General features: G+C 39.2%; 1 protein-coding gene across 3 annotated transcripts in view; it reads left to right on the top strand.

Moving 5' to 3' along the window:
- SERTAD2 (SERTA domain containing 2) overlaps positions 1-27,523 on the top strand; it is a 482,135-nt gene that overhangs the window by 338,267 nt on the left and 116,345 nt on the right. The window lies entirely within an intron of this gene.

Raw genomic sequence — 27,523 nt, 5'->3', positions numbered from 1 at the left:
TTTTATTGACCTAGTTTCTAATAACTTGTCTACCTTTCTTTGCTGAACATGAACAGCAGTGTACTGTCCCTTGTCTGCTCTGTTCCTGCAGTGCTAAGGCCTTGCCCTTATTCCCTTGTGTCACGTGCCCTTCCTAGGGTATCCTTCTGTGTGCCCTCTTTCCTCACTCTCTCTGTTTTGCTGTGGCACTGCCCCATACTACTCTGCTGTATCTTGTGGTAACCTGCCACTGTCCTCAGTCTGCTGCGCTGCTGTGCTGGCTTACGCAGAGCACCCTTATGCACTGACACCCACTCCTCTTTGTGCTTAGAAACACTGCTCTGCAGACCTAAAAGACCCCTTTAGTGGCATTTCTATGTCAAATTCTTAGAATCTCTTTAGATGGGGAACATGTCTAAACCTAAAGATGGAGAGTCAATGTAGCAGAAGCATCTCAAGCTGGCTAAGCTTCTTTATAAAAAAAATAAGCTGTCCTTTAACATGTAATTTGATTTATTATTAAACCACAGTTACTAACATGAGAAGCAGTATGATTCCATGTGCTGTAAGATTAAGGGAGGTTGTTCCTTTCTTTCATACATTGCATTGGGGAGAATTTGTGTCATCCATTTTTTGCTCTGACAGTGACTGAACTTTAGTAATGAATGAAGTAGCATACTAAAGGAAGATAGAAAACGATGCTTTCCTGTACAAACTGCTTAGTTAGCTGTTTAGGTTCTTGGTAGTCTGAGTTCCATATTTAGCTGTGCTCTTCCTGAACACCAAAAATGTGTAGAAAGTAATGTCTTAAATTGAACTACATTCTGAATTTTATAAATATTTGATGCTCAGAAGTGGGGAAATAGTTTCATTAGAGGCAACAATCCTTCAGCATTTCCCCTAATTCCATCACTTTATTGCCTTTACACCCCATTCTCAAAGTAAACTCTAATCCAGGTCACAAGCAGCAGTTCACTACAACAGGAGTAATGTAATGCTGTATTCTGCAGCATGTAGGGGCATTTGGGGAATAAGTTGGAGGTATAAGTGAGTGAACGTGGCATTGTAGTACCCATGCTATCATGTATGTCTGCCCAACTGTTGGATGTGATGCAGGACACACACAAGCAATGTGAGCATGGAAGTTGGAAGCTCGTTGGAGGGATGTAGTCCATAACATCTTATTTCACCATGTTCAACCCTTTGTTTTATAATTCAGAATGTGGTTAGCAGGAGATTTCTGTTTTCATAACATTTTCTCGGTGATTTTTATGATAGTCTCTGATTATTTTTGCCTTCGTTGTTTCGCACATTGTATTATAGGTGTAGTGTCTTGCGATCTTCGTACTGCATGAAGTCTAAAGCCACATGGCAATCTGCCTGTACCAAGTGAATTCCTTTAACAGCACGAAGCAGTGCAATTTTTTTTTCTCCCACTCTTAATTTTCTGTACTGCCTTTTTCCCACCTTCTACCCCCTTCCAGATTTTAATCACTTTCTGTACTACTCCCTGTCTGTCATTCCTGGGTGCCTGGATCAAATGTACTATTTTTCTACATTCATTTTGCTTCCATGCTTACTAACCATCAAACTTACACTACTGTGTCTTGAATTCATTCATTCATTTGTAAATGTCCTTAAAACAGCCAGCTAGAGGGGCTGCCATCCAGGCACACATGGATGGGTGAGGGCATTGTTTTGGGCCTTATCCCTACATCTAATGGAAGACATGAGCGTTTTCAGTTACTGCTGGGCATCCTACCTCCTTTCCTTGTTTGAGCTTGCTTCCACTCACAAGCTACAAGTGCTAATTTCAACAGCTATGGGTCACCAATCCCATATTGCTGATGCTGACCATTCCAGTTCTTTGCAAACCTTTGCTTGCATACTAGCAATTGGCTGGCTGGAACCGCTATGTCCACCACCCAGGATGGGCGAGCCGGCCACTCACTCCCATCCTGCATTGCCCAGCTCTTCCATCATATAAGCTGCTAGCTGAACTCATGTCTAAGTTCTTTATCAATGTCAGTGGGATAACCAATAGCATACTCTACTTTGGTGTAGAAGGCTGTGATTTCTATTCCCACTCCAGACAGACTGATTGCTCATACTGCAGTGCAGCATAAGCGGCTTGCTGCACTCCTGAGTGTGTCGTCCTTTGAATGAGAAATTAAACCAAGGCCCCATCTGTGTGACTTGGTTGTAGCTCAGGTGCATATAAAAGATCCTAAGCACCTTTCAAAAAGAGAAGGGGAAGCTTCCCAGTACCCTGGCCAAATTTACCCTATAAATACCACCTCAGGTCTCCCATGAAAAGACACTACTAGCATAATGGGACTAACCTGGTCAGCAAAGGATAAATAAATAAATACATAAATAAAATAAAAATTTCAACTGGACTGTGGTCAGGGCTTTCTCCCTTGGTGCCACAGAGCTGAGAATCTTGAAGAATACATATAAAACTCTGCAATACTTGTTCCTTGTATAGTTAGTTTATTGTGTATTTTTCAGATGAACTATGCAATACTTGATTGTTCATTGGTGTATTCGTTATTTTACTTGTTGACTAATAAGTCTGTGTAAAGCCATAAATGGTTAGTAGTGTGCATATAATTACTACACTGTCTGCATCCTGTCATCTGCTGTTATTGCCTGTAATTGTGATAACAGAGTGTGTTTCATTATGTGACTTTCTCAATAGCAGATGCAAATAAATAAACTAATGAAATACAAATGTACTGACCAATTGCAGTTTCATAATGTAATGCTAACTTGCAAAATGTTTCATTTGTGGACAAGCTCCATTCACATTGTAAAATTAATATTTTAGAAGCAGTGCATACAGTACATGATGCTCACTGTTGCTTGTATGTAACACAACAGGTGTTTGAGTCTGACGACAGTTGTACTGCAAATTACAGGTTCCTATCACATAGTCGAACTTTTACAAGTTCGAACCTCATATGGTCGAGACCATAAGTTCGATTTTGTAAAAGTTTGAGCGTTTGAATGGAAATCTCCATAAGCGGAGGTTTCCATTTTGTTCAATGGGGTGCAATCTCGGAGTTGGTATGTTTAAGTAGCGGGGGGTGGGGGTGCAGGGGGGCTTGCCCCCTGCTTAAAACAGTTTATTTTGTTTTCCGTTGGTTTTTTTGTTTGTTTTTTTTGTCCATAGTCGAAGTTTTGTAACTTCGAACATAATGGTTCGAACATTACGTGTTCAAAGTTATAAGACTTTGACTATGTGATATAGACCGTAAATTACCTTAATTAAGTCTGGTTATGCTGTAATGTACCTTCATGAAGTTATTTTGGTTGACGTTCATTTCTGTTACATGGACTAGCTTGCCATTTGGGCTTTAAGTTGTTTTTAGTTGTATAATTTTCTAGAAAGTACCATAAATCCAACAGTTACCACATTGCAGCAACGTCTTCATGTACATTATTATGCCCGCACAGTGTACTGTGCATTGTACTAAAACTTGTACTATATTTAAATGCAGTAGAACAAGGGCAGGACTGCAGTGCCTCCATGCAAACTATAACTAGAGCAGTACAATAGTTTGTACTGGGCTGTATGGGTAAGTGCTTGTTTATTCCATGTAGAAGACGTGTCTAGGGTATGCAATACACATCTTAGAACTGCAGTATCCTGAAAGGAAGAGCAGGAATGAATGCGCTAGGGGATCTGAGCTTGTGCCTATGATATTTTTGCTCCCAGTGACAGGAAAAGCTGTGTCCATATCCTGGACATGCTTTTAAGTATATGTATTGGCGTGTATATGTGTGTGTGTGTGTGTGTGTGTGTGTGTGTGTGTGTATATATAGAAAGATATATATATATGTGTGTGTGTGTGTGTGTGTGTGTGTGTGTGTGTGTGTGTGTGTGTGTGTGTGTGTGCGTGTGCGCGTATGTGTGTGTCTGTATAGATATCTATACATTTTATTTTATTTTTTTTTTTTTATTTATTTAACATTTGTTGACCGGGAATGTCCGACTAGGTTCCACAGAGCCTGTTTTCAGCGGAGGCCCGGGGAGAAATGCTCCAGATGTATATATATGTATATATGTATCTATCTATATATATATATATATATATATATATATATATATATATATATATAGTTAGAGAGAGAGGTAGATTTAGTAAATGTATGCACTCACACACACACGCACACATACATACATACACACATATATATTATATATATAATGTATATGTGTGTGTGTGTGTGTGTGTGTGTATATTTAGATATATATATATATATATATATATATATATATATATATATATATATATATATATATATATATATTTTTTTTTTTTTTTTTTAGTCCACAGGTTCTTGACAGCTGTTTAGTTTGATTGGTGTTTTTGGATCGCTGTTTCCACACTTTGAGGTGTTTTAGCTGTTTCACGTGTCACAAGCTGTCAGAGTAACTCTTTACTGATGTTTGGATTAATTGAGTCATGATAAAGTGTTTCCATTTTGGCACCATTGTGTGAGCCTCTCCCAAGATAGCAGTTATGTATATGCAAATATGGATTAACTATATAATCTCGACGTACTGAAATGTCAAAATTCAGTATGTCGAGACTGAATAGTGGAAAGTGCAGTTATGTGAAACTGCACTATGTCGAATGTGGAAATGTCGAATCCGCTATTGTGGTGTCGCATTTGTGTGGTGCGGTTTGTGGATTTATCTGGGGTTTCAGGTAAGTGGTGTTTGTGTAAGGGTATTGGGTAGGGATTTTAGTGTGTGTGAGTGTGTGTAGTGTTTTTTTTTTGTGTGTTTGTGTGTTTGGTTCAACCTCTGAGTTAGAATATATAAGTAGGGGTGGTGGGGGGGGCACGGGGGGCTTGCCTCCCTGCTTATAGGTAGGGTAGGTGTGTTTGTGTGTTATGTTGTGTTTATGTGTGTTGTTATGTTTGTTTTAGTGTAGTTAGGTAGGTGTATGTGTGTGCGCTTATGTGCTGGTTTGTGTGTGTGTGTGTGTGCATGGTCGCGATTGTGCAATTCACGGTTTTGGGGTTTCAGGTATGTGGGTTTTCCACTATTCAGTCTCGAAATACTAAAATTTGACATTTCAGTATTTCGAGATTGTATAGTGAATCCGTATACACACATAGGGTTGGGAGGGTGGCCTAATGGTTAAGCTGTTTGCCTTGTAAGCACAAGGTGCAGGGTTTGAGTCTCACAAGGGATAATTGGCTAGGCTTAAAATGGCTCACAAGGGCAGTTAGCTTAGTACTAATCTATGAACCTATATATAAATGCTATGTGTGTCTTTGTCTGTATGTGTAAGTGAGTATGGGGTCTGTAAAACAATTTTGTGTGTTTTATGTGACGGAGATGTGTGCAATTGTGGTTTAACTGTTTGCAGTTGCAAAAGGACAGCAGTTTCCTTTTGTGATCAATATACTGTCACAGAGTTTATGTTTCAAGCTGTGCTGTAGTCAACGTTCTGGCATCAATGAATTTAACTTTGATGCAATGGAATGTGATGACATCCACATACACTGTCTTTCTCTATACACATACATCTGTCTGTTTGTACAAATACACAAATATATCCTTTTTCCTTAGAAGTCAGGGGCACTAACTGCCAAACCCATATTCCTGACCTCTAGCCCAGTGAAAGAAGAGTTCCAAGATGACCTTGTTAAATTGTTTCAGACTGCCATCAAGTTCAGGGACTATGCAGTTAAGTGCATGCATGACTGTACCTATTCCTGTGTAAGACCAGCTTTTTGTCACAGCGATAAAAGACCATGCATATCTTGGGTTCTAGTCCTTCCCAACAGATGTGAAAAGACAGCTTTTTGGTGCTCCTTTGGACAAGGATCCTTTGTCAGTCCCCTCCACAAAAAGTGCTCAGAAAACAGGTGGAAATGTTAGAGTAAAACGATGCAGGCAAAGAAACAATTGTACCATCTTACAGTCCCAAGTAATTTAGAAATGTTTCCTCTGTAGCAGTAGCAGTTTTAAAACAACAATCCCAGGCTGAGCAGATAAACCAAAGACCTCCGAAAATTTTTAGTAAAAAGATGGCAGGGAGATTGGTACGGCCTCCAAACCAAGAGGATCCTCTCAGTGTTGATGCTACTATCGTTGTCCCCATAACTCATACAAGGGGGAGTGACTCTTTGCAAGGAGAGATGGTTTGATTTTACCCAAGGTCTGTGAGTAAGAAAAGTGATTGCATCAGAATGCAAAGTCAAGTTCATTACATCTCCCATCATGGGAATGCATCTAGCACTCCCACAGTAGGTGACACGATTCATCTGAGTCCAGCTTTTCTCAGCAGCATCGATAGAAGGTGTCCTGCCGTAAAGCAGGGACAAGATTCTATTTCATGCTGTTCTTGTTACCCAGTTAATATGGACCTTGAGGAATTGTACTAACATGCTTATATTAAACACTAACAGAGTAACAATGTCCTTCAGAAAGTCCGTGATTCAGATTTTACAGCATTTCTGAAAAAACACCACCTTGCTGTTGCCCCATTTTAGCATTAACATGTTGCGCCATCAGAATGGCATTCTCCAGAAGGCTTAAGAAATGATTTGTTTATACAGCTTTCCCACTACAAAGTACTGTCTGTGCATTTCACATCCCTTTTACTCAGTAAAAGCTGCAAACATAGAGGAGTTTCTGTATTTTCATAATTCTCGTAAAAGGAGCAAGATACTTGAGAGAAAGTTGCCTCAGTTGTGTAAATAACAACTTGTGTTTTTATGCTTATGTAAATATGCAGATAGAGGGTGTGTGATGTCTTTGTTTGAATGGAGAACTTTTTGGTAAGGCAGTTGTATAAACTGTTGATTAATGTGCAGTGAACAATAACGGAGGCATATTGTAGTCCGCCTATCTTTAAAGCAGCCCCGTAACCGCTGATAAAAACAGAGTGCTTGCTTTGCCCTTGGGCATATAATATAGTAAGCAGCAAGGGAGTGTAGGCATTGCACACAGATGGAAACAGTAGTGTCATATTACAGTATCAGAATATCACTGGAAGACATTCCCCAGAGCTACTGTACATTGTGATCTTAGCTTAATTATGGAGGTGCTTTTCAAGCTGGGGAATGTTTCACCTCATTTGCTTTCAGAAGTACAGAATAATGCACTGTGGGAGAAGCAGGAAGTACTTGTTGTAAATGTATGCATGTTAACATTTCATAGTAAAAATAGCTTGATAATGTGTGTACCATTGCAGCTCTGTTTTTCCCCAGAAGCCATCTTCAGTATGAAGCTTACATCATGTCACTTTTGCAGAATACCACAGTCAAAAAGCACGTCAAGGCTGTACTGCTTGAGACGACAATTTTTTTTTTTTTTTTCAGAAAGATTCGATGTACAGGATTCTGTTTATCAGCATCTAGGTTAGACTGCATAAACTGATCACGGATAGTAAAGTATGTAGATACTGTAATTCCTTTGATGTTTCAATGCTTGTTTTACTTTTTTTTAGTCAAAAGTGTATTTTTTGATTAAATCAGGAAAAAAAATGCAAAATACGACAAACTTTTTTCCAGTTGAAGAATATAAAAGAGTAACAACAGATAATCACATAAAGTTTTAAGCAACTAATATTTCTCAAAATACTTAAAATCACAAATGTATGGGCGGCTAAAACAACTCTTATCAACACAGCTTATAGCTACAACGTTTCATGTGCTCACTTCACCAGCCTTGCAAATAAACAACTATATTATTAGCAGTTAGAAATGAAGCTTGGCGTTTTCTCAAAATATGACAAAAAGAGTTTAACATGTATTAGTATATATAATATTATAAGAAACAGACTAGTTTCTGTAAATGATGATGTTTGCATGATGGTCATAGACCTATGCACAGGTAATCTGTTATGCTGTCTCCCATTAATTAACTTTCAGTATCATCTCTTGCACCCTAATCCACAAAATGCACACATCCATCTTGTAGTGGTGTTTGGTTTGTATGTGGAGCTGGTTAGTTGATTTGGTGCTTCTCAGATTTATATAGAATTTGCCTTTTGACACTAGAGTGTTTTCTGGATCACTTACAATAGAGTACTGCCCAGATCCTCACTATTTCTTCCTAAGCGGTGTCACAAAAGTCCGGTATCACAATTCTGCATACAGCTATGAGATGTTTATCATGGAAAGTAAAATGCCTCAGGGCTGCAGTCAGGATGTTCTCTCTCTCTCCTTATGTTTGGTATACACCAACAGATATGCACACATACAAAGTTGCTGAAAAAAAACTTGTCATCCTTGAGCGTTGCCTGAGTTTTACAGCTACCTGTCAGCGTTCATAGGTAGGTTCATAGGTAGGTACTAGGTTATCGGCCCTAGGGCCCATACAAGCTTAGCCAAAAAATGTACCCTGGCTTTCGCCACCCAAGAAAATTATTTTCCTGTGCCCCTGTCGAGCAAAGCCACAGAAGTGATCCCCGGGGTGAATTTCCCACTGTTCATCGTGCATACAGCTGCAGTCATAACAGATGGGTTCTCCTGCCGTCAGGCGGGTCCTCGGTCAGCCGAATTCCAAAGTCTAGGTCCGGCGTCGGTTGTCGTCGCTCCTTCCCTGACGTCAGTGCGACAGGGGTATAAAAGAACCAGCCGACGCCATTTTCTTCAGTCTTTCTTGCCGCGCGGTGCCCGAAGCATAAGCAGTTCGCAAGTGCCGGTCGGCCAGCTCCTGAAATTACGAAAATTTTGAAACCGAAGTCTTCTTGAAAGCTAAGTACCCCGTTGGGGAAACTTTTCTTGCCTCAGACCGATGTCAGACAAAGTTAATAATTGTATTTCATGTGGGAAGCAAATACCACATAAGGATTTCCATTCCCTCTGTATTCCTTGTTTAGGCCCAGACCATGACGTCTCGGTCTGTCGCTTTTGTGCTACATTCAACAAATGCACCATTAAGCGTCGGGCAGAGTTCGCCCATCAACCTCCAGCATCATGGAACCCTGCATTAACTTACTGTCTCTATGCCTCGCTATGCTGTTTATCAAATAGTAGCTGCTAACCAGCTCCAACTTTTCTGTCCCTGCTGTATTTTCCTTTAGTTTTTGCATGCTACACACATAGCACATCCTTGCTCTCTTCATTTTTTGCTTGCATGCTGTGTTCTTAAATGTTTCTTTTATACTCAGGCTTCCTTTTCCTTCATGATGCGGCAACACTTTACTGCATGCTTCTTACTAGCGTAGTCTGTGGTCACCATAAACTGAAATAGTTTGCCAAGTGCAGTTCTGCTGTACTGTAGAAGAATAAGCCTGGAGTCTGTCAGATCTACTGTGCCTAGCTCTGTTCCCCACAGTCCACTGATATTTGCCAAGGATGCTTATTTGCCAGTGTGAGTGTGAGTGTGAGTGTGTGTGTGTGTGTGTGTGTGTGTGTGTGTGTGTGTGTGTGTGTGTGTGTGTGTGTGTGTCAGTTTTTGTGTGAAGATTTTTGCATTAAATGCCACTTACCCACCAACCTTTCAAGTTGCATCAGACCTCATTACAGATTGGCTCTTACTGCAGTAACGACCATAATCTTGGTGTCAACACTGAATACTCTGGTAGTAATATGCCACTAGTACTAGCAGTCTCTACACATGTGACAATTTTAATTAAACATCCTAACCTGTAGGGAAGTTGGCATAATGATTAAAGTGTTTACCTTACAAACACAGGTACACAGTTTGATTCTCACGTTTGGAAAATTGGCCAAGCTTAAAGTAGCCCAGAAGGGCAACCAGTCTAGTACTTACCTATGAACATACATGTATAAATTATCCTATAGGTCTGTTCCAAGAATTACTCTTATGTGAAAAAAGCACCCTTCTTAGTAATCAAAATAATATATTATAATCGAAAAACTTCCTGTCATGAGCACCTAGTGACTTTGTCTTCCTGAAGCCATAGTTTATGAATTTTTAAGCAGCAGTTATTAAACCACAGAATAACTTTTCCTTCATAACCGTCTCTGTAATGTATTAATGACAATTCCCTTGCTCTTTAGATGATTCACATTTGTGCAAGAAAACATTAGATGTCCTTACATTCACTTCTGCAGTATTCCTTACATGTGGGTTTTCACTGCCATGAAAGCCTGACATCGGCCAGTATACCAAAGCCTCCAGATGTCAAACATAGAGTCCCAGCACTACATGGGCCATAAAAGTGATGTCCTGGCATGCCTTCCTCGGAACTTCTTTGCCACCAGTCCGAGCTTATCTCTGGATCATCAGTCTGAATATCCGTGTTGTTTTCTGCCAGTGTGAAAGCACTGTCCATTCTTCGTTTTCACCTACGTCCTCCTGCTGGTACTGAGCTGTTTCAGATAAGTACCCCAGAGGGGGTTTGTTTTTCTGTGTTTTTTTGTAAACATTAGTTACTTTATTCATAACAATTGTAGATTTAATAACCAAGTGTCACACAGTGTTTGTCACATCTGTTTGTCTGAGAATAGTTTCTGCTTAAATTTGTTGGCAGTTAGGTTGATGGTGACGTTGACTAGCATTCGTTTATGGGAGGCAGACCTTTCTGTACTTGTCTATTTCTGTTGCTCTGAAGTTTGGGAGTCTGATCCTTGGAGATGCATCGTGTTTGGACACAAGTAAAATGCCTCATTCACTGCCAGCTGATACTTTACAAGTGCATACTAAAGAAAAACAATGTCACTTTTGTCTTGTTAACAAGTGGAATCGTGTAGGGTTTAATATTGGGTTCAAGTGTAACCTTGTTTTGTGATCAACCTACTATGTTTATAATTGTGATTCCATAGTTAATTTGTGGTGCCAGTGATCATTTCACAACATTTCTGGAATATCTAAGCTATATAAGCACATAAACTCGTAGACATAACTTTTTTCATTGAGGTGATTGATTACCTTGTCACTAGATCACAGCTTACAGATGCAGTGGCTGTGAGGGATATGAGAGTTGAGTCAATGTACAAAAGTTAGCTTCTGATGATCATTTTGTTACAAGAAGAAACTGAGTGCTATGATATGATCCAATAGGTCTTGGAAAATACTGAAGGTAGATGAGACAAAGTTATTAATTCCCCTCTATGCCTCCATTTATGGAGTACATCAATGCATGTTTTGTGACACTGGCAAGCAGATATATCACACGGTGGTAGATGTTCTTCGTGTTTCACTGTTGCAGTCATTACATTTAGGGTAATCTGCTGGCAGGTTGCCCTCAGTCAGCCTGAATAACAAAGTCTTGGGTCCTGTGTCGGTTGCTGTCTCTTCTTTCATGACATCAGGTCGTTAGGGGTATAAAACATGCAGCCGACGCCATTTTATTCAGTCCTTTTTGCCGCATGGTGCCCGAAGCAGAAGTAGTCCACAAGGGCAGGTCAGCCGACTCCTGAAATTTTCGCATTCGAGTTTCAGAACAGAAGTCTTCAAACTAAAGCTAAGTACCCCGTTGGGGAAACTTTTTCTTGCTCCTTACCGATGTCAGTAAAGGTTAATAATTGCATTATTTGTGGGAAGCAAATACCTCATAAGGATTTTCATTTGTACTGTATTCCTTGCGTAGGCCCAGATCATAACTTGCCTTGCTGTCGTTTTTGTGCTAGATTTAACCAACGCACTGTTAAGGGTCAGTATAGCTTTGCTTCTAAATATTTTGGATCAAGATTTAATTATCCTAAAATGTCATCGGTTAGCAATCCGACTACCGGAGTTCACAAAAAACGCAAAGAAAAAGACAGAGACAGACCATTGAGGTCCAAAACCGACAACGAAGCTTCTCCTAAGCCAGTCGCCGGTACGCCGGCACTCAGTGAAATGCTTTTGCAGCCCCTGATACCCGCTACTTTTGAGTCGCAGGCCTCTACCGAGACCCATTCGGAGTCCGGTATGCCGCGAGATTCTCAGAGTATTGAACCCGCGGATGTCTCTCCCTTGGATGGGTCCGGAGCCACTGAGTAGGCACCGGCTTCTGAGGGTGTTTTCAGGCCTCAACATTTTTATATAAAACCGACGCCAGCCTCAAAAACAAGGTCAAAAGCATCTTCTATGTCTAAAAAAAATGATGCATGAGCCACGTGCTCAGGACCCTATGCTTAAAAAACAGATGATCAAAATGGCTGAGGACTTAATTACCTTGATCAGGGATTCCCAACCCCCAACCCCCCCCCCCCCTGATAAGAGGCCTAGGCAAGGCACTGATTATGAATCTTCAGATCAGGTTTCCATTTCTTCTGATTCTTCTTCTGATCAGGAATTTTCCATTCCACCCTATGAGGATTCTGATGCAGAGGAATCCATCCCATCTGCATCTCCTGCTGAGGATTACTCTTTTGGAGAAACTTTGCATACTTTAAGGGAACATTTTCACGGGGAGAGTCAGAACTTGTCTGAATCAAAAAAGAGGCTTAGGGATTTCCTTCTTCTTCCTCAGCATAGGCCTTTGGCTATACCTCCTGTATTAGACATTGTTGATGATGTGTTTTCGGAATCAAGCATGGCTCCTGATTCCCTACCTCCGGCTCCTAGTAAGCCAGACAGATATTACAGGGTTCCTGACTCCCACAAATTTCTATTCAAAAATCCTGCTGCTGACCCTGAGACTATTTCACAGGGTCCCAAGGGTGTTAAGGCCTGTATAGCCAAAAATCCTACCCCCTCTGATAGAGATTCCAGTGCGCTGGATAGATGGGGAAAGAAGGTTTATACATCTCCTACCTTAGCAATCAGAGCCTTAAACTGCCAGTTTCATATGCTTAAATATCAACAGCATGTTATGGGCCTACTGAAACAGAAAATTATGTTGCTTTCTGATTGTGTGGAAAATAAAGAGTTACAAGAATTATTGCATTCAGCAGAACAGGTTGGAAAGCATACTTTGCAATGTGGTTTTGATTCCTTGGAGGCCTCTTGCAGGGCCGCAGTTACTGGATCTGTGATTAGAAGGCATGCCTGGCTCAAGGAGCAAAATCTGCCTGATCATGTTAAAGCTAAATTGTTGGATGCCCCCTTGCAGCATGACACTCTGTTTGGTAATAAGGCAGAAGAGGTTTTAAAGAAAATGGAAGACAAAGCTAAATCTATGCAAACTGTAAAAGATTTCTTGCAAGTGCAGCCACCCAGGTTCAGTAGGCACTGGCCTACTAAAAATTGGTCCTTTCCTGTGTCCAACAGAGCCACTCAAGGTAAATCCAGGTGCTCAAAAGGCTCCAGATACCAATCACAGGGTTCTTACAGGTCAAAGCAATGGGGTACCTCCACCTCCAAATCTGGAGGAAACAAAGGACAACCCTACAGTAAGCAGTCTCAATGACTTTCCTCTACCATCACCAATCACTTATCTTTTGGCAGCCCCCTTGGAGGAGAAACTAGCACTTCATGCTCAAAACTGGCAGTTAATTATCCAGGACAAGTGGGTATTGAACATATTATCCCGGGGGTATAGATTTAATTTCCATACTTTGCCAATTCCAAACGGTTGGCCAGATCTGCCACAAAATCAATGGGCAGAGGCTCAGAAACAAGTTGCATCTCTCATGGATATGGGGGCTATTCAACCAGTACCAGAACAGGAAAAAGGACAAGGTTTTTATTCAAGACTTTTCCTGGTACCCAGAAAAGACTATTATTGGCATCCAATACTGGATTTCTCGATTTTGAACACGTTCCTGGACATTCCAAAATTCAAAATGCTGACTTTACAACAGCTACTGCCTATGCTGGCCAGAAACGCTTGGTTAGTGATTCTAGACTTAAAAGAGGAATACCTGCATATCCCAATAAGGGAATCATGCAGAAGATACCTCCGTTTCAAGACAGGTTTTTTGCATTACCAATTCTCTGCACTGCCCTTTGGCTTATCTACTGCGCCCAGGGTCTTTACAAAGTGCCTGGCACCATAGGTTCATAGGTTCATAGGTTTATACTAGGCTATCTGCCCTAAGGCATTTATAAGCCTAGCCCAAATTATTGTGGCTTACGCCACCCCTTATATGAAAAAATACTGTGCCCATTAGTTTGTTGTGCCTCTGTCCAGCAGTGACCCAGAGATGATTCCCGGGGTAAACCTACGATCTCCCATCCACAGGTCTAGATTTCTCTTGAACAGAGTCAGCGAGGTGCTCTGCCTCACATGGACCGGGATTTTATTCCACAGCATAGGGAGTCTCTGAGTGATAAATCTATCCCTCCAGCACGTCCTATTTATATCCGTGCTAAGGTTTAAGTCGCTTGCTCTAGTGGTTTTGGTGGATTTGGATTTTTGAGGTGGAGCATGTCCATTAATTCGGGTTGGACATGGCCTTGTATGTCAGGCACATGTCACCTCTGAGCAGGCGGTATGCGACTGAATAGAGCTGGAGTTTCTTCAATCTGGCAGCATATGACAGATTTTGGAGTCCCTTTATCCTTTTGGTGAGGAACTTTTGGGGTCTCTCCAATTGCTGCAGATGTCGGGTGAGATACATCCCGAATGGGGCATTGTACTTTCGATCATTGGTCTGATAAGTGAAGAGTACAGGGAACAATGACCTCACTAGATCTGGATGTGAATCCCTTCATGATCAGGTGGGCAATGTAGAAGGTCTTTCTAACCACTTTAGCAATGTGAGTGTCAAAGAAAGGCCACTGTCAACCTGGGTCCCCAGGTCCCTGATAACCTCTTCTGTGCTTAGTGGATTGCCACCTATATGGTAGCTTGGGGTTACCTTGTTTTTCCCGAAGGGTATGACTATACATTTTTGGCGTTTAACTTCAGGCCATGGCTCTGGCACCAGCTATCTGTTTCCGTGAGTCCCTTCTGAAGGATATCAGTGTCCGATGCACTTTCCACTATGGCCCAGTTTGCAGTCATCTGCAAACTTTGTCAATAAAGTCCTCCCATGTTGGCCTGTACTTCTGAGAAGTAGATGCCAAACAATAGGGGCCAAGGACCGAGCCCTGTGGGACACCACTTGTGACCGGCTTGGAGTCTGACACAGCGCCAGCAACTCTAACCCTGTGGGTTCTGTCCTTAAGCCAGTTTGCAACCCATCTTGTGACATATGGGTTTACATTTAAGCTGGTAAGTTTTTCTACAATACCGAGTGGGGTATTGTGTGAAAGCCTTTGCAAGGTCAAGGTAGGCTGTATGGACTGCCTTTCCCTCATCAATGGCCTTGGTGACTATTTGAAGAAGTCGACCAAGTTCAAAAGGCATGATCTTCCCTTGACAAAGCCAAACTGGGTCGGGTCCAATGTCTGCAAGTCCCTATATCTTTGTTTATGAGCTCCATTATGATCCTCTCCATAGCTTTGCAGACTAGACTTGTTAAGCTTATGGGGCGGTAATTACCAGGGTCCGTGGGCGCCACCTTTGTGGAGTGGGACCACAGTTGCCGTCACGCCACTCCTTGGGCACGTATCCTGTGGTAAGGCTGAGATTAAACAGCTGCCTTATGTGCGGGTTTAATTCCTCATTTAGCTCGTGTAGCACACAGCCGGGGACACCATCCGGTCCCATTGATGCTGTGTTTTTAGCTTTAGAGAGCAGCTTTCACCTGCGCATTTGAGATGTCCGGGAGGCTACACTCGGCTGGGATAGTTATCTCTCCTTTAGGGGAGAGGGGTGAAGTTTGCACTGAACCTGTCTGCCAGTATGTTGGCAATGTCTGTGGGTTCAGTGATTTTTGTATCATTTTGGACTAATTCTGAGCATATCTGTGAGTTTCCACCCAGGTTCCTAACATAGCTGAAAAAGGCCTTATGATTGTCCTTTGAATCCATGGCAATTTTTCTCTCAAAATTGGCCTTAGTTGATTTTATGAGTGCTCGTATTTTTTTACTAATAATGATCAGGGGTGACTTCCCTTTTATGGATTTTGTTCTATCATGTAATAGCTTTCTCCTCTTATTGTAAAGTTTGTTAATGGCTGGGGTCCACCAGACTGGACGTTTGCCCTTTGTGGAAAGAGTCTTGGTTTTATTTGGGATTGCCTGATCCATGCAGTCCTGGAGGTGTTCATAGAAGGCATTTGTAAGGGCTTCGCAGCTTGGGTTGTGGTTTCCTCTGACTCAGGGGCCTTGAAGGATACCACACCAGTCTTGAGTAGTGTGAAGTTTGCTTTAGAAGTTCTTCACTATGGTCTTTTTGTTTGGGGTGGGGCGGGATGTGGATTTCCAGTGAGATTAGTTTATGATCAGATCTCACCAATGAGGGATATACTTCGGTGTGGAGCATTTTGTCCCCATGTTTGTGACAATGAGATCTAGTATATTTTCTCCTCTCGTGGGAACAGTGACTAGCTGTTCCATGGCATTGAATTTATGAACTCCAGGAACCGTTGGGCTAGAAAGTTAGGCCTTGAGTAATGTTCCCAGTCTATATTCGGGTAGTTGAAGTCACCCAATATGATGGTGTTTGGAGATACATTTATACCCTCCAGTGTCTTCAGGAAGGCTGTGTGGGGTTCCTGAGTTTGAGAGGGTGGCCTGTAGCATGCTACAATTTGTAGAGCAGTTTTGCCTATTGTTAGTTGCACCTGGATGGTTTCCGAAGCTTCATGCGTTGCCACCAACCTGGAGGTGTGAGTATCCTTTATGAATATGGATACACCCCTCCTTTTGTGGAGTGGTCCGGGTTTTGGGGCGGAGCATGATATGAGGTAAAACCTAATAGTGCCGGGGTGCTCTCAGGAGCCTTGAACCAGGTTTCAGTTACAGCACAGACATCGATGTTCTCCATACTGAGAAGGGCCTCGAGTGCGTGCATTTTGAGATTTAGACTTCTGGCATTGAGCAGCATTACCCTCAATTTCTTCCCATTTTTGTTTTCTAGGGTGGTAGGTTTAGAATTTGAGCCTTGCCTAAAAAGGCACTATGGGGTGGCAAGAGCCTTAGCCAATATCCGGAATCCCAGGGTGACAGGTGCAAGCCGTCCCTTGAAACAGCGTGGCTTGTCAAGCATGTCATCCCAGGCAGACAGACACTGGATCCCCTTTGAATGACACCAGACATTAAGCCAATTGTTAAAGCTGATCATCTTGTCTCTATATTGTGGCATCATTCTTGGTGAAGGAAGGATACTGCTCAGGGTTAGGGTCATACCTGCCTGGGCTACATAATCAGAGAGCTCCTCTATGTCTCTTTTCATGCAGTCCAGGGAGTGCGTCTCAGGTCGTTCACACCAGCATGGACAATGACTGTGTCATATTTGTACTTGCTGTGGGTGACCAGTGCTTGTGTTATGTGGCGGATTCTAGCGCCCGATAGGCAGCTTACTGTGACCCTCTCCTTGTTCAGCCTGGTGAGTGGGGCGTCAGTGTGTCTGACTATGGAGTCACCTATGACAAGTATGTTTGGTGTTGTATTTGGCCTTAAGGGCTGTGACTGCTTTGCACACTGCTTTTGTGGTTTATGTGTTGCTTGTGGGGTGTCTTGAGGTAGCAGTTGTTTGGGTGTCTGCTTTGGAGGCCTCTGCTGTTTAGGTAAATTTTTACTCAGAGCCTCCGAGTATGTCTTTGTGTGTTTATGTGTTTGATTCAGTGGAGTGGTAGCATTATGTGAGGCTGGTTTTGTGGTGTGTGTAGTTGCCTTCTCCTCCTGTCTGGTCTTGCCAGTCCTGAGTTGAGAGAGCTCAGCCTCAGTTTGGCTAAATAGCTGCATCTCTACTTAAGTATTTGTGTTATGTGGGAGGAGGAGAGGGTTGTCTGTGTACATGAGGCAGTTATAACATTGCCTCAAGATTCCCAGATTCACCAGCTGGACCGGAGAGGAGATTGACAACTGACCTTTGGACATGCTAGAATAATATTGGGAAATCCTTAATTGAAAACAAGGGCCAGTGGGGAGTGAGGGTGTAGTGCTTTTAATTTTTAGTGCTGACTTATATAATTGCTTTAGTGAGCAAGTGCCAGGTAACTTGAGTGCAATGTGATACAAGTAACTATATGCAAAACGACAAACAGTAACTTTCTTTCAAGTGAAACAAGGAAATAAGTACAGTAAGCAATGCAGATATCACTAGTGATCCACAGAAGCTGAGAAGTTGCGTATTAGGTGAATTAGCTTCCAGGAAATAACAAGCAAACAAACAACAAGTATATAAACAAAGCTAGATTCAGTAGGCCTGGATCTAGTCTATGCTAGAACAAACAAGGTGAACCAATTTCAGTAAGATACAGTTCAAATATTCAGGCACTATAAACCTTTAACCAGAAAATTCCCAGCTCAGAAGGGCAGAGTCCAGCCTCTTCTCCCACAAGAGTGCAGTCCACGAACCTTCTTAATGTAAAATAACTGGCCTGAAGCCCAAGTGCCTAAACCAGAACTAATACACTTGGACACTGGGCTCTCAATCAGCAGTTCCCAACTTAGAAGGATGAAAGCTACCTGTCCTGCCACCACAGTGCTTGCCACAAACCTTCCTAATGTAAAACAACTGGTCTGAAGCCCAAGTGCTTAATCCAAAAGACTTGAATGATAGCTACACTTTAATCAAGTTACAACCAAGCAGTAATAAATACCATTGAATACTTTAGAGAATGTCTGGATTAGTGCTCAAGTTACACAAACAAAGCTAGATCCAGCAGGCCCGAATCCAGTCTATGCCACAGCAAACAAGGCACCAACTTCAGTAAGAAACAGTTCAGATATGCATGCACTATAAGCCTTTAACCAGAAATTCCCAGCTCAGAAGGGCAGAGTCCAGCCTCTCCTCCCACAAGAGTGCAGACCACGAACCCTCTTAATGTAAAATAACTGGCTTGAAAGCCCAAGTGCTTAAACCAGAATTAATACACTTTTAGAATAACAGACACTGAGCCCTCAATCAGCAGTTCTCAACCTAGAAGGATGTAAGCTACCTGTTCTGCCACAACAGTGCAGACCACAAACCTCTCAGTGCAAAACAACTAACTGGTCCGAAGCCCAAGTGTTTAAACCAAAAGGCTTAGAATGAGTTACACCAAGCAGTAATAAATACAATTGAGTATTTTAAGATGATGCAAAAGTAAAAAGAAGTAGGTAAAAACACAAGTACAGTAAAAGCAGATGAAATTTTTTTTTTTTTTTTTTTTTCTGAACAAGTGCTGAGATCAAAGAAACAGATTTGAGTGCTGAAACTAGAAAACTGGCTAGTTACAAGAAAAAAAAAACAAGCTAGAAGGCTTCCCTCAAACACAGAAGGGCTTGGGGGCTCAGAAGCCTACAAATAGTCTGTACCACTTAACAAGAAAGGCAGGAAATAAGCTTAATTTTTTTTTTCTATTTCCCAGATGCTCTCTTTGTACACAGTAGGAGTGCCTGAAATCAGAATATGATCTCACTGCACTCAGTTGGTGAGCAAATGAGATGGGCCCAGAGGCAGGCTGAGGCGGGCAGTTTCAATGCCACTAAGATTAACACCAAAACAAAAACAGGGTGGGTGGGAATAACTGAAGAGCAGAATAACCAGTTAAAAATTCCTTCAACACTCCTTCATACACAGTTTAAATCAATTTAAATACTGTATTTTTTAAAAGAAAAAGTGCATAAAAGGTACTTAAATTCTCTTATCGTCCAGTTGAATATAACCAAGTTCTTAGCTTGCCAAGCTGAAGTTTTAAAGCAGGAATTATTTCACATGCACCAGTTTAAATATGCAAGGACAGGAAATCACTGAATGTGGCTACCCCACACCTGTAATTACTAGCAAATAACAAAATTCAGCCAACACTAGCTTTTAGTTCAAGTTACTGAAGAGCAGAATAACCAGTTAAAAATTCCTTCAACACTCCTTCATACACAGTTTAAATCAATTTAAATACTGTATTTTTTAAAAGAAAAAGTGCATAAAAAGGTACTTAAATTCTCTTATCGTCCAGTTGAATATAACCAAGTTCTTAGCTTGCCAAGCTGAAGTTTTAAAGCAGGAATTATTTCACATGCACCAGTTTAAATATGCAAGGACAGGAAATCACTGAATGTGGCTACCCCACACCTGTAATTACTAGCAAATAACAAAATTCAGCCAACACTAGCTTTTAGTTCAAGTTACTGAAGAGCAGAATAACCAGTTAAAATTCCTTCAACACTCCTTCATACACAGTTTAAATCAATTTAAATACTGTATTTTTAAAAGAAAAGTGCATAAAAGGTACTTAAATTCTCTTATCGTCCAGTTGAATATAACCAAGTTCTTAGCTTGCCAAGCTGAAGTTTTAAAGCAGGAATTATTTCACATGCACCAGTTTAAATATGCAAGGACAGGAAATCACTGAATGTGGCTACCCCACACCTGTAATTACTAGCAAATAACAAAATTCAGCCAACACTAGCTTTTAGTTCAAGTTACTGAAGAGCAGAATAACCAGTTAAAAATTCCTTCAACACTCCTTCATACACAGTTTAAATCAATTTAAATACTGTATTTTTAAAAGAAAAGTGCATAAAAGGTACTTAAATTCTCTTATCGTCCAGTTGAATATAACCAAGTTCTTAGCTTGCCAAGCTGAAGTTTTAAAGCAGGAATTATTTCACATGCACCAGTTTAAATATGCAAGGACAGGAAATCACTGAATGTGGCTACCCCCACACCTGTAATTACTAGCAAATAACAAAATTCAGCCAACACTAGCTTTTAGTTCAAGTTACTGAAGAGCAGAATAACCAGTTAAAAATTCCTTCAACACTCCTTCATACACAGTTTAAATCAATTTAAATACTGTATTTTTAAAAGAAAAAGTGCATAAAAGGTACTTAAATTCTCTTATACGTCCAGTTGAATATAACCAAGTTCTTAGCTTGCCAAGCTGAAGTTTTAAAGCAGGAATTATTTCACATGCACCAGTTTAAATATGCAAGGACAGGAAATCACTGAATGTGGCTACCCCCACACCTGTAATTACTAGCAAATAACAAAATTCAGCCAACACTAGCTTTTAGTTCAAGTTACTGAAGAGCAGAATAACCAGTTAAAAATTCCTTCAACACTCCTTCATACACAGTTTAAATCAATTTAAATACTGTATTTTTAAAAGAAAAAGTGCATAAAAGGTACTTAAATTCTCTTATCGTCCAGTTGAATATAACCAAGTTCTTAGCTTGCCAAGCTGAAGTTTTAAAGCAGGAATTATTTCACATGCACCAGTTTAAATATGCAAGGACAGGAAATCACTGAATGTGGCTACCCCACACCTGTAATTACTAGCAAATAACAAAATTCAGCCAACACTAGCTTTTAGTTCAAGTTACTGAAGAGCAGAATAACCAGTTAAAAATTCCTTCAACACTCCTTCATACACAGTTTAAATCAATTTAAATACTGTATTTTTAAAAGAAAAAGTGCATAAAAGGTACTTAAATTCTCTTATCGTCCAGTTGAATATAACCAAGTTCTTAGCTTGCCAAGCTGAAGTTTTAAAGCAGGAATTATTTCACATGCACCAGTTTAAATATGCAAGGACAGGAAATCACTGAATGTGGCTACCCCACACCTGTAATTACTAGCAAATAACAAAATTCAGCCAACACTAGCTTTTAGTTCAAGTTACTGAAGAGCAGAATAACCAGTTAAAATTCCTTCAACACTCCTTCATACACAGTTTAAATCAATTTAAATACTGTATTTTTAAAAGAAAAAGTGCATAAAAGGTACTTAAATTCTCTTATCGTCCAGTTGAATATAACCAAGTTCTTAGCTTGCCAAGCTGAAGTTTTAAAGCAGGAATTATTTCACATGCACCAGTTTAAATATGCAAGGACAGGAAATCACTGAATGTGGCTACCCCACACCTGTAATTACTAGCAAATAACAAAATTCAGCCAACACTAGCTTTTAGTTCAAGTTACTGAAGAGCAGAATAACCAGTTAAAAATTCCTTCAACACTCCTTCATACACAGTTTAAATCAATTTAAATACTGTATTTTTAAAAGAAAAAGTGCATAAAAGGTACTTAAATTCTCTTATCGTCCAGTTGAATATAACCAAGTTCTTAGCTTGCCAAGCTGAAGTTTTAAAGCAGGAATTATTTCACATGCACCAGTTTAAATATGCAAGGACAGGAAATCACTGAATGTGGCTACCCCACACCTGTAATTACTAGCAAATAACAAAATTCAGCCAACACTAGCTTTTAGTTCAAGTTACTGAAGAGCAGAATAACCAGTTAAAAATTCCTTCAACACTCCTTCATACACAGTTTAAATCAATTTAAATACTGTATTTTTAAAAGAAAAAGTGCATAAAAGGTACTTAAATTCTCTTATCGTCCAGTTGAATATAACCAAGTTCTTAGCTTGCCAAGCTGAAGTTTTAAAGCAGGAATTATTTCACATGCACCAGTTTAAATATGCAAGGACAGGAAATCACTGAATGTGGCTACCCCACACCTGTAATTACTAGCAAATAACAAAATTCAGCCAACACTAGCTTTTAGTTCAAGTTACTGAAGAGCAGAATAACCAGTTAAAAATTCCTTCAACACTCCTTCATACACAGTTTAAATCAATTTAAATACTGTATTTTTAAAAGAAAAAGTGCATAAAAGGTACTTAAATTCTCTTATCGTCCAGTTGAATATAACCAAGTTCTTAGCTTGCCAAGCTGAAGTTTTAAAGCAGGAATTATTTCACATGCACCAGTTTAAATATGCAAGGACAGGAAATCACTGAATGTGGCTACCCCACACCTGTAATTACTAGCAAATAACAAAATTCAGCCAACACTAGCTTTTAGTTCAAGTTACTGAAGAGCAGAATAACCAGTTAAAAATTCCTTCAACACTCCTTCATACACAGTTTAAATCAATTTAAATACTGTATTTTTTAAAGAAAAAGTGCATAAAAAGGTACTTAAATTCTCTTATACGTCCAGTTGAATATAACCAAGTTCTTAGCTTGCCAAGCTGAAGTTTTAAAGCAGGAATTATTTCACATGCACCAGTTTAAATATGCAAGGACAGGAAATCACTGAATGTGGCTACCCCACACCTGTAATTACTAGCAAATAACAAAATTCAGCCAACACTAGCTTTTAGTTCAAGTTACTGAAGAGCAGAATAACCAGTTAAAAATTCCTTCAACACTCCTTCATACACAGTTTAAATCAATTTAAATACTGTATTTTTAAAAGAAAAAGTGCATAAAAGGTACTTAAATTCTCTTATCGTCCAGTTGAATATAACCAAGTTCTTAGCTTGCCAAGCTGAAGTTTTAAAGCAGGAATTATTTCACATGCACCAGTTTAAATATGCAAGGACAGGAAATCACTGAATGTGGCTACCCCACACCTGTAATTACTAGCAAATAACAAAATTCAGCCAACACTAGCTTTTAGTTCAAGTTACTGAAGAGCAGAATAACCAGTTAAAAATTCCTTCAACACTCCTTCATACACAGTTTAAATCAATTTAAATACTGTATTTTTAAAAGAAAAAGTGCATAAAAGGTACTTAAATTCTCTTATCGTCCAGTTGAATATAACCAAGTTCTTAGCTTGCCAAGCTGAAGTTTTAAAGCAGGAATTATTTCACATGCACCAGTTTAAATATGCAAGGACAGGAAATCACTGAATGTGGCTACCCCACACCTGTAATTACTAGCAAATAACAAAATTCAGCCAACACTAGCTTTTAGTTCAAGTTACTGAAGAGCAGAATAACCAGTTAAAATTCCTTCAACACTCCTTCATACACAGTTTAAATCAATTTAAATACTGTATTTTTAAAAGAAAAAGTGCATAAAAGGTACTTAAATTCTCTTATACGTCCAGTTGAATATAACCAAGTTCTTAGCTTGCCAAGCTGAAGTTTTAAAGCAGGAATTATTTCACATGCACCAGTTTAAATATGCAAGGACAGGAAATCACTGAATGTGGCTACCCCACACCTGTAATTACTAGCAAATAACAAAATTCAGCCAACACTAGCTTTTAGTTCAAGTTACTGAAGAGCAGAATAACCAGTTAAAAATTCCTTCAACACTCCTTCATACACAGTTTAAATCAATTTAAATACTGTATTTTTAAAAGAAAAAGTGCATAAAAGGTACTTAAATTCTCTTATACGTCCAGTTGAATATAACCAAGTTCTTAGCTTGCCAAGCTGAAGTTTTAAAGCAGGAATTATTTCACATGCACCAGTTTAAATATGCAAGGACAGGAAATCACTGAATGTGGCTACCCCACACCTGTAATTACTAGCAAATAACAAAATTCAGCCAACACTAGCTTTTAGTTCAAGTTACTGAAGAGCAGAATAACCAGTTAAAAATTCCTTCAACACTCCTTCATACACAGTTTAAATCAATTTAAATACTGTATTTTTAAAAGAAAAAGTGCATAAAAAGGTACTTAAATTCTCTTATCGTCCAGTTGAATATAACCAAGTTCTTAGCTTGCCAAGCTGAAGTTTTAAAGCAGGAATTATTTCACATGCACCAGTTTAAATATGCAAGGACAGGAAATCACTGAATGTGGCTACCCCACACCTGTAATTACTAGCAAATAACAAAATTCAGCCAACACTAGCTTTTAGTTCAAGTTACTGAAGAGCAGAATAACCAGTTAAAAATTCCTTCAACACTCCTTCATACACAGTTTAAATCAATTTAAATACTGTATTTTTAAAAGAAAAGTGCATAAAAGGTACTTAAATTCTCTTATACGTCCAGTTGAATATAACCAAGTTCTTAGCTTGCCAAGCTGAAGTTTTAAAGCAGGAATTATTTCACATGCACCAGTTTAAATATGCAAGGACAGGAAATCACTGAATGTGGCTACCCCACACCTGTAATTACTAGCAAATAACAAAATTCAGCCAACACTAGCTTTTAGTTCAAGTTACTGAAGAGCAGAATAACCAGTTAAAAATTCCTTCAACACTCCTTCATACACAGTTTAAATCAATTTAAATACTGTATTTTTAAAAGAAAAAGTGCATAAAAGGTACTTAAATTCTCTTATCGTCCAGTTGAATATAACCAAGTTCTTAGCTTGCCAAGCTGAAGTTTTAAAGCAGGAATTATTTCACATGCACCAGTTTAAATATGCAAGGACAGGAAATCACTGAATGTGGCTACCCCACACCTGTAATTACTAGCAAATAACAAAATTCAGCCAACACTAGCTTTTAGTTCAAGTTACTGAAGAGCAGAATAACCAGTTAAAAATTCCTTCAACACTCCTTCATACACAGTTTAAATCAATTTAAATACTGTATTTTTTAAAAGAAAAAGTGCATAAAAGGGTACTTAAATTCTCTTATACGTCCAGTTGAATATAACCAAGTTCTTAGCTTGCCAAGCTGAAGTTTTAAAGCAGGAATTATTTCACATGCACCAGTTTAAATATGCAAGGACAGGAAATCACTGAATGTGGCTACCCCCACACCTGTAATTACTAGCAAATAACAAAATTCAGCCAACACTAGCTTTTAGTTCAAGTTACTGAAGAGCAGAATAACCAGTTAAAAATTCCTTCAACACTCCTTCATACACAGTTTAAATCAATTTAAATACTGTATTTTTAAAAGAAAAAGTGCATAAAAGGTACTTAAATTCTCTTATCGTCCAGTTGAATATAACCAAGTTCTTAGCTTGCCAAGCTGAAGTTTTAAAGCAGGAATTATTTCACATGCACCAGTTTAAATATGCAAGGACAGGAAATCACTGAATGTGGCTACCCCACACCTGTAATTACTAGCAAATAACAAAATTCAGCCAACACTAGCTTTTAGTTCAAGTTACTGAAGAGCAGAATAACCAGTTAAAAATTCCTTCAACACTCCTTCATACACAGTTTAAATCAATTTAAATACTGTATTTTTAAAAGAAAAAGTGCATAAAAGGTACTTAAATTCTCTTATCGTCCAGTTGAATATAACCAAGTTCTTAGCTTGCCAAGCTGAAGTTTTAAAGCAGGAATTATTTCACATGCACCAGTTTAAATATGCAAGGACAGGAAATCACTGAATGTGGCTACCCCACACCTGTAATTACTAGCAAATAACAAAATTCAGCCAACACTAGCTTTTAGTTCAAGTTACTGAAGAGCAGAATAACCAGTTAAAAATTCCTTCAACACTCCTTCATACACAGTTTAAATCAATTTAAATACTGTATTTTTAAAAAAAAGTGCATAAAAGGTACTTAAATTCTCTTATACGTCCAGTTGAATATAACCAAGTTCTTAGCTTGCCAAGCTGAAGTTTTAAAGCAGGAATTATTTCACATGCACCAGTTTAAATATGCAAGGACAGGAAATCACTGAATGTGGCTACCCCACACCTGTAATTACTAGCAAATAACAAAATTCAGCCAACACTAGCTTTTAGTTCAAGTTACTGAAGAGCAGAATAACCAGTTAAAAATTCCTTCAACACTCCTTCATACACAGTTTAAATCAATTTAAATACTGTATTTTTAAAAGAAAAAGTGCATAAAAGGTACTTAAATTCTCTTATCGTCCAGTTGAATATAACCAAGTTCTTAGCTTGCCAAGCTGAAGTTTTAAAGCAGGAATTATTTCACATGCACCAGTTTAAATATGCAAGGACAGGAAATCACTGAATGTGGCTACCCCACACCTGTAATTACTAGCAAATAACAAAATTCAGCCAACACTAGCTTTTAGTTCAAGTTACTGAAGAGCAGAATAACCAGTTAAAAATTCCTTCAACACTCCTTCATACACAGTTTAAATCAATTTAAATACTGTATTTTTTAAAAGAAAAAGTGCATAAAAAGGTACTTAAATTCTCTTAACGTCCAGTTGAATATAACCAAGTTCTTAGCTTGCCAAGCTGAAGTTTTAAAGCAGGAATTATTTCACATGCACCAGTTTAAATATGCAAGGACAGGAAATCACTGAATGTGGCTACCCCCACACCTGTAATTACTAGCAAATAACAAAATTCAGCCAACACTAGCTTTTAGTTCAAGTTACTGAAGAGCAGAATAACCAGTTAAAAATTCCTTCAACACTCCTTCATACACAGTTTAAATCAATTTAAATACTGTATTTTTAAAAGAAAAAGTGCATAAAAGGTACTTAAATTCTCTTATCGTCCAGTTGAATATAACCAAGTTCTTAGCTTGCCAAGCTGAAGTTTTAAAGCAGGAATTATTTCACATGCACCAGTTTAAATATGCAAGGACAGGAAATCACTGAATGTGGCTACCCCACACCTGTAATTACTAGCAAATAACAAAATTCAGCCAACACTAGCTTTTAGTTCAAGTTACTGAAGAGCAGAATAACCAGTTAAAAATTCCTTCAACACTCCTTCATACACAGTTTAAATCAATTTAAATACTGTATTTTTAAAAGAAAAAGTGCATAAAAGGTACTTAAATTCTCTTATCGTCCAGTTGAATATAACCAAGTTCTTAGCTTGCCAAGCTGAAGTTTTAAAGCAGGAATTATTTCACATGCACCAGTTTAAATATGCAAGGACAGGAAATCACTGAATGTGGCTACCCCACACCTGTAATTACTAGCAAATAACAAAATTCAGCCAACACTAGCTTTTAGTTCAAGTTACTGAAGAGCAGAATAACCAGTTAAAAATTCCTTCAACACTCCTTCATACACAGTTTAAATCAATTTAAATACTGTATTTTTAAAA

Source organism: Protopterus annectens, chromosome 1.part2, assembly GCF_019279795.1.
Source record: "Protopterus annectens isolate FY-2018-M chromosome 1.part2, PAN1.0, whole genome shotgun sequence".
Classification (NCBI taxonomy): Eukaryota; Metazoa; Chordata; order Ceratodontiformes; family Protopteridae; genus Protopterus; species Protopterus annectens.
This window is presented reverse-complemented; position numbering and strand designations above follow the sequence as displayed.